The following is an 8,000-nucleotide window of genomic DNA, read 5'->3' as shown; positions in this document are numbered from 1 at the left end:
CGCCACCTCTGCTTCTCCTGTGCTCAGGCCTGCAGTTCACAGTGGCCAGAGCTGCTGTGGACTGAGACACCCAAGATGTGGAGGGCCCGTGGGGAAATGAGGGCTCACAGGTGTGGGACGAAGTGGAGTTAGGAGCTGTGGGGAGAGCGCTGTGGCATTCCAGGCTGAGCTGGGGGACCAGTCTGAGGTGGGAACCTTCTGACTGCGCCTCATTCTTGATGGACGGTCTTGGCAAGTCACGTCAACTCACATTCCCCTCCTCCCCAGTTAAAAGAGGAGGTCGCCCAGTGTTGCACAGGTCCCTTCCAGCTCTCAACCTCAAGCGGGGGCCCTGGGAGGCAGGCGAGTCCCTTTCCCAGAGGGCTGGCTCCTGAGGTCGCTCTGGGTTGCTTCCTGAGGGGGCGGTGGCACGCGGGCGCCCCTCCAGGGCCAAGGGCTGATCTGGGCTCTGAGCGAGTGAGTTCACTTTGCTCCTCCCCTTGCGGCGAGTAGGCTGGGCACTTCTGGGCTTAGGCTTGTTTCCAGAGCGCCCAACCGCCCTGCCAGGAAGACGTGGGTGTCTCCTGGTTGTCAGCCAGAGGACCTTGAGCCCCTCCATTTCCTGCCACACTGCTGGGTCAGACAGAAGGAAGTACTGGGATACAACAATAGGGATCTGCAGGTCCTCAGTTCAGCCCTTCCTTCTGGCCAGTCGTTCTGGAAGTTTGGGATCCAACCAGCAGCAGCAATGGCATCTGGGAACTTGTTAGAAATGCAAATTATTGGACCCCACAGGAGACCCACTAATGGGAACTCCGGGGGTCAGACCCGGCCACCTGTGTTTCAGGAAGTCCCCAGGTGTTTCTGATGCACACTAAAGTTTGAGAACCGCTGCTTTACGGTGTGACCAACCGGCCCAGTGTGCCTGGGACTCTCCCAGTTTTAGCACCGAAAGTCTTGAGTCCCAGAAACCTTTTAGTCCCAAGCAGACCGGGATGGGTGGTCAGTCCTAGCTTCAGGTCTTGTGTTTCATTATCTGATGCTGTGAAACGACACCACCCCCAGAATGGAGTGGCCTCCAACAATATTATTTTGTTAATGAATCTGCAATTTGGGTAGGGCCGGCAGCTCAGTGGCCGGGGTGGAGAGTCATCAGAAGGTTGACCTACTCCGGTGTCTGGCTCCTGAGATGACTCAACCATGTGAGACTGGAGGCATCTCTAGCTATATGTGGCCCCTCCAGGCTGGCGGCTTCAGGGTAGAGGGACTTCTATATGTCCCTCAGGGATCCCAGGGGCCACGTCCCAAGAGAGAATGCCAGGAGGGAACTCTATCATCATGGGACATCACTTCCAAAACAGTCTCAGGCTCCCCAGATTTCAGGGGAGGAAGCAGACCCCATGCTCCACGGAGGGGTGTTGACCTCGCCCCCACCCCCCCACCCCCACCCACCCCGACCCCCGAGTGGAAGGAGATGCTCACCCACAAGATGGTGCCGCCACCTTTGGGAAATCCACTCCCCCACAGCTTGTCTCTTGCCCCGGGACAGATCATTAAGGCATGGGAACCTTGATCAGCCAGAGTCCGTTCTTCCTCCTCCTTCCCTCTTCCTCCTTCACAAAGTTCATCGAGCATCTACAGTGTGCTAGGAACTTGGGCTGAGGGCTGATGTTTCTCCGCAAAATTCATTCATTTTAAAGTCATGTCTGAGCTCCAGTCCTGAGAGCCTGGGACAGCGTCTGATGCTGGGAGAGGAGCCGGCCTGGGCTCTGCTGGGGGTGGTGGCCATGGTCTCTGAACTTAGGGACAGCAAGGGGGTGGGAGAGACCGGAGGAAGGAGCGGAGGGAAATTCCGCTTTGAGGGTTTCCTGGACAAACGTGATAAGGCCCACAGCCCTCCCGGACCTGGATGAGGGCCGCGGAGGCTTCAAAGCACCTTCTCCCGTCACCAAACGGACCATCAGAGCAGTGCCCACCACACCTTGCAGTGTGTCCCGTGTCTGTTTCCTCTACCTGACAGCAAGCTCCTTTGGGGACAGACTCTTCCAGACCCATCATCGAATCTTCAGCGCCCAGCAGAGAGAACTCTGGTCCCATGCTCCTCTCAGATCCAGTATTTTCTGCCGGAGCTGGGTTCCTCTGCAGGTACCGGCACTATGGCGCGTGGGGCTGTCTCACTGTCGTTTTACCCCCCAACCCCGGCCGCTGAAGCCCTCGCTGAACTTGTGTGATTAGAAGGGAGCCGCCCCTCCCCTGGGCTGTCCTGGCCCGTCCCACAGCCGGAATTTCAGCCCCCACCTCGGCCAGGGCTCAACCTGTAGAACCATTCGTGGTCGCCCCACCCCGCAGCGCACAACCTCCGGGGTGTGTGAGCGAGGCAGCCGGCGGCCTAGGAGCATCTCCATCAGACCCCGGACTCCTCACCGGCGACAACGGGGACTTCGCGATCCTGGGCCGCATCTCGCTGGCTTTGGCGCCATCTAGTGGGCGCGTCTGGGCCTGCGCGGACCGCAGCCCTTACCGCGGCTCGGAAGCAAAGTTACCTGGTCCCACGCGGTGCCGCTGGACCCTGCAGTCCCAAATCCACAGGCCGGCCGCTCTCCCACCGGCTCAGCGCGCGCTGCCCGCGGTCGGCCCAACGCCAAGTCCACATACCTTCACCTGGAAGCAGCAAGGACTCAAACCGAGACTCTTCCCCTGGACTTCCAGCCCCGTTCTTTAATTTGTGCACAGAAGTGGGCATGATGATAACAGAGCAGAACGCGACGGCCCGGATGTCCATCCGGATGGTGAACGATATGTAATGGATAAAGGAGGGTGCTGGCCTGGAAACATCTCCAGCGAGCATATTAAAGAACAACATATACAGCGTGGTTCCAGTTACTGAAAGAAACAAACTCAAACCTGACCTATTGCTTACACCCAAGTGTGAACACGTTTGGGGGCTGCTCAGGACAGCCGGCCCCGGGGAGGGAGGGATGCAGGAAGGGTGAGGGAGGTCTTCCCTCGTACACACCCTCACTGTATAGCTTTTTAAGTTTTTAAGACAAAAGGTAAATTAAACAAACAAACAAATGACTCCTGTTGCCAGGATCTGAGTCCCTGCTGCTCTCCCAGGGGCTTCAAGGAGGAGCAGCCGTGGCCTTCGGATCCACCCCCACCCCTTCCGGGGCCACCAGGCTCCCAGTGGCTCCTCCTCTCCCATGGGGACATCCTTCTCAGCCCCCGGCAGCGTCTTCCTCTCACACATGGCAGCTGAAACTCAGCCCTGGCCGTGGCTGCCAGCCCCTCCCCAGGACATCACTCCCAGCCAGGGGGCCTCTCGGAAGCCTATGTGGTCCTTCTGCTCCTGTCGAAGGCCCTCCCGGCTCCCGGCAGTGAACGCTGGTGGGCTGTCCACCAGCCTTCCTATCTGGGGGCAATCCCCATATGGGAGTCGCCGTGGGTGGAGGGCCTTGCCTCCCTCTTCAGAGGCTGAAAGGGGACAGCCATCCTTCTCCCTGCCTGGGGCAGCTGGGGTGCAGGGCTCAGACCCAGGCGTGGGCTGTGGGAGGCCCCCAGGAGCAAGGGACCAGAGTTGCAGGGCCATTAGCTGTCCCTCCCCGCTGCAGCACCCAGTGCTGAGTGCCGGGGCAGGGGCTGTGGCCAGCGGTGCTGTGGCCCAGGAGTGGTGGTGGCCATCCAGACTCCCTGGTCCATCTTTGTTTTCTGAGACCTGTTGCCCTGACTCCAGCAGCTCCTCGAGCTCCCCAGTACCTTTCCAATAACGCCTTCTCTGCTGAAGGTCACCAAGGTTGGTTTCCATTGCTGGCACCCCCCTGTTGGGCCCAGGCCCCTTCCAAGGGGTCCCTTTCCAGTGTCACAGGCAAGTGTGCGTGAGGGACACCTGATCAGTGTGATGACCTGTGGCCCATGTAGCAAGGAGCTGCTGGCATAGCAAGAGGTGATATCAGGAGCTGGCCTGGTGGTGTAGTAGTTAGGTTTGTGTGCTCTGCTTTGGTGGCCCAGGGTTTGCCATTTCAGATCCCAGGTGTGGACCTACACACTGCTCATCAAGCCATGCTGTGGCAGCATCCCACATACAAACTAGAGGAAGATTGGCACAGGTGTTAGCTCAGGGACAATCTTCCTCACCAAAAAAAAAAAAAAAAAAAACAGAAGAAGTCATTATCAGGACGCAGATGTGAGGTCAGGGGACATGACGTTCTTTTTTTTTTTTAGGAAGATTAGCCCTGAGCGAATTACTGCCAATCCTCCTCTTTTTTTGCTGAGGAAGCCTGGCCCTGAGCTAACATCCATGCCCATCTTCCTCTACTTTATATGTGGGACACCTACCACAGCATGGCATGCCAAGCGGTGGCATGTCCACACCCCGGATTCGGGCCGGGGAACGCTGGGCCGCCGAGCAGCTGAATGTGTGAACTGAACTGCTGCACGACGGGGCCGGCAGGGACATGACATTCTAAAGGTAGTTTCCACAACCATGGGAGATGATGCTGCTGGGTTCAAGGTACTAAGGGACATAAGAGACTTGGGGAGCCCCCACCGGGGCCTTTCCTGGTCTGGCAGGGCCCCACCTGGAGAGGCAGACAAGTCACCAGCAGGGAGCACATTCAAGGAAGAGCTGGGGAGCAGGGCACACATTTGCTGGAGATCGTGCTTTGCGCTCACACAGTAAACTGTCACCTCTACAAGCTCGAGGCCTCCTTGCACCAGGCCTCCGCCCCCCTTGGAGGGACCACTTGACAGGGGCCCTCACCACCCTCTGGGACCCTCTGCCAGCCCTCAGACCCTCCTTCACATCATCCCCAGCTGGCCAACCTTCTCTCCAACTGCGACACAACCTGGAGCCTCTGCTCCTCCGGGTGGTCCATCGATGCCAGGTCAAGCCCTGGGCTCCTGACCGGCTCAAAAAAATCCCCAGATCTTTCCGGTCCTCTCTGCTCAGCCAGAGCCCTCATAGCTCAAGCCCCACCTCCGTCTTACAACACATAGTTAGATATCTGTTTCTTTATTGAGCACCGACCAGGCGCCGGGTTCCTGAGGGCGCCAACAGAGGCCCTGGTACGGGGCTCCCCAACGCGCCCCCGGGCCCCCTTCCTCTGGGCTCTTCCAGCAGCCCTGGCTCCCGCTCCCCGCACCACCTCCGGTTGCTGCCCGTGGGTCCTGCTTCTGCCCCTGGCCTGGAAGGCAGGGCCCGCGCGCTGCGTCGCTGAATCCTCCCCTGCCCTCCCCTCCCCTGCTGGGTGGCAGCCGACCCTCCAATCGGCGCCCGTCTTCTCAGGTCGGCACCTGGGAGATGGGACCGGATCCCCAGGAACAGCAGCAGCAGCAAATTACCCTCCCCCGGTGCTGATTTCACAGTCCAGAAAGCGGCGCTCACTGGGCTCTGCAAATAAGGGCGATTTCTAAAATCCAGGATGTGCTGGGGGGGTTATCCAGCAGACAGCAGCGATCGGGCGGCCTGTCCTGGACCTGCGAGCTCCGCCCCCGGGGAGATGGACGCGCGGGTGCCCTGGGCGAGGGGTGCGCTGGAACGGCCGCAAGAGGCGCCCGCGGGGCCCCCGCAGGCCTGAGTGCGGGTTCTGGCGGTGCTGTGTGACCTGGAGCCAGTCCCCTCCCCTCCTGGTGAGGGTTCTCTCGCCTGAAGGGACGCGCGATGACATCCGCCCGTTTTCCCACGCGCGATCCGGGAGGCGCGGGAGGCGGCGGGACCCGGCCTGCGAGCGGCCGTGGCGGCGAGGCCCGGGGCGGGGCTGCGGCGGCGGACAAAGAGGGCCGGCGGGCGGGGCGGCCGGGGGGCTCCTCCCCTCCGCCCCCGTCCCCGATCGCCGCCTCCCGGACCCGGGAGGGGACCCGCGCCGCGACAATAGCCACCGTGTCCGCCCTGCGCCGCCCCGCGCTCCTCCCCGCGGGCCTGGCGCCAGCGCGCCTCCTCTCCTTTTATAGACCGGGGCCTGTCGGGGGCGCTGAATTCACAGAAGTTCGGTTTTACCGCAAAGGTGCTTCCTTTTTGCAGGAAAGGAAACGCGGCCCGAGGCCCGGCCGCCCCCGCGCGCTGGTCCCTGGCCGCCGTCCCAGCCCGGCGGCAGCCCGCGGGCTCCGGGCTCCCGCTCCACGCGGCGGCCGGCAGAGGGCGCCCGGGCCCGGGCCTCGTCCTCGCGCCCCGCCGCGCCCCCGCCAGCGCCCCCGCTGCGTCCCCGCCGCGACCCCGCCAGCGCCCCCGCCAGCGCGGGACCCGGGCCGGGCGCCCCCTGCGCGGGACCTGAGGCCGAGGCGCGGCCGGGTCGGCTGGGCGGGGAGGCAGGGGGATGAGTGCGCGCATCTCGTCTGCGGGGACCATCGCTCAGTCCCTGTCCCGGGCCCCAAACCCCGGAGGCCACCAGTCGGAAAACGAGGTGGCTCGCCGTGGGTCCTCGGGGCGGATGCTGGCTCTCCCGGCGCGTCGGTTTCCCGCCCGTGAACGGAGAATGCGCGCTGCTTTTCTGTGTAACGCGGCGCGATCCGAAGCTGCCCCGAGCCCACCCGGGGAGAGTGGGCACAGGTGACATCCTACACACTGCCTTGTTATTGTACTATAAAATCAAGTCAGCCGAGGGCGGGAGCCAGGCCCTCTAATTGCCGGGTTCCCCCACCCCACCGCTGAGCTGGGGGTGCGCCTCGGGGCAGACCTTCCTCGGCGGAGGCAAGTCGGCCCGGGAGACAGGAGACGGGCGGCGGCTGATCAGCTGCCTGACAAAGGGAGTCCTCTCTCCGCAAAATAATTGGCGATGGGATTTCTCTCAATGAATAAGTTGTAGGGAAATTCCTCCTGGAACAGGTCAGGGGACTTGGAAGTGAATCCTTTTGTAAAATAAATACTTCTGGGTGAAAACGGACATAGGGCCAAGGGCAGGCATGTGACCGGGAGGAGCTGGTTCAGGGCTCACCTGATAGCGCCTTGAATGACCCCAAGGGCCCAGGTCTCTCCCTCTCCCTCTGCATCCTCCCAGCAGAATGCTAAAGCTGGGTCCCTTCCTGCCTCAGTTCCCCTCCTGCCCCTCCCCCCCCCCCCCCCCACCTCCTAGGGCAAATTCTTTAGCTGCTCCACATGTCTCAGCTGGCAGGGACCCCAGACCATCCAGGGAGCAGCCTCGCTGGCCAGTCCACCTAGGTGTGCTGGCCAGGGACGCCAACCCAGCCCGGAGGGGGTGCTCCTCGTGGAGACCCTGGCTTGGGGACATCCACCCATTCCCTACTCCCACCCACATCTGTGTCTCCAGGACTGCATGTGGAGTGGCCTGTGGCAAGGGAAGTCTCAGCTGCCTGCTGTGAGGGGGGGCGACTGGCCACCCAAGCCTTGCCCCTCCCTGCCTGGGCCATTTGGTGCTGGGCAGAGACCCCCGTCCCGGCCCCCCCACCCTCCCTACCCCCGTTAGCAGATACCTCTGCTCCCTCACTGCTTTTCAATCCCCTGAACTTTGTCACTTTTTCACGAAGTCTAAAGAGCCAGTGGGGGGCCGGCCCGGTGGCGCAGTGGTTAAGTGCTCACCTTCCACTTCTCGGCAGGCGGCCCGGGGTTCGCTAGTTCGGATCCCAGGTGCGGACATGGCACCACTTGCCATGCCATGCTGTGGTAGGCGTCCCACATATAAAGTAGAGGAAGATGGGCATGGATGTTAGCTCAGGGCCAGTCTTCCTCAGCAAAAAGAGGAGGATTGGCGGCAGTTAGCTCAGGGCTAATCTTCCTCAAAAAAAAATTTTTTTTTTAATTTAAAAAAATAAATAAAGAGCCAGTGGAACACACAGGAGATCACCCTGCCCCCGGGTGAGGGGGAGGCAGATGCCAAGGGATGCTGGGGTTTGGCAGGGCCCTCTTCACTCTCGTTTAGGTTGCAGACCCCCTTCCATCCCCAGCAGTCCTGGGCTGCCCCTGATGGTGATGCCCAGGCCTGCCCTGGCCAGAAGGTGAGGGAAGGCCTGGGAAGCCTGTGGGGAGGGGCATGCAACCTGGGGCCTCAAGTGGGAACCACCAGCTGCCT

Source organism: Equus asinus, chromosome 30, assembly GCF_041296235.1.
Source record: "Equus asinus isolate D_3611 breed Donkey chromosome 30, EquAss-T2T_v2, whole genome shotgun sequence".
Classification (NCBI taxonomy): domain Eukaryota; kingdom Metazoa; phylum Chordata; class Mammalia; order Perissodactyla; family Equidae; genus Equus; species Equus asinus.
Note: the sequence above shows the minus strand (reverse complement) of the source record.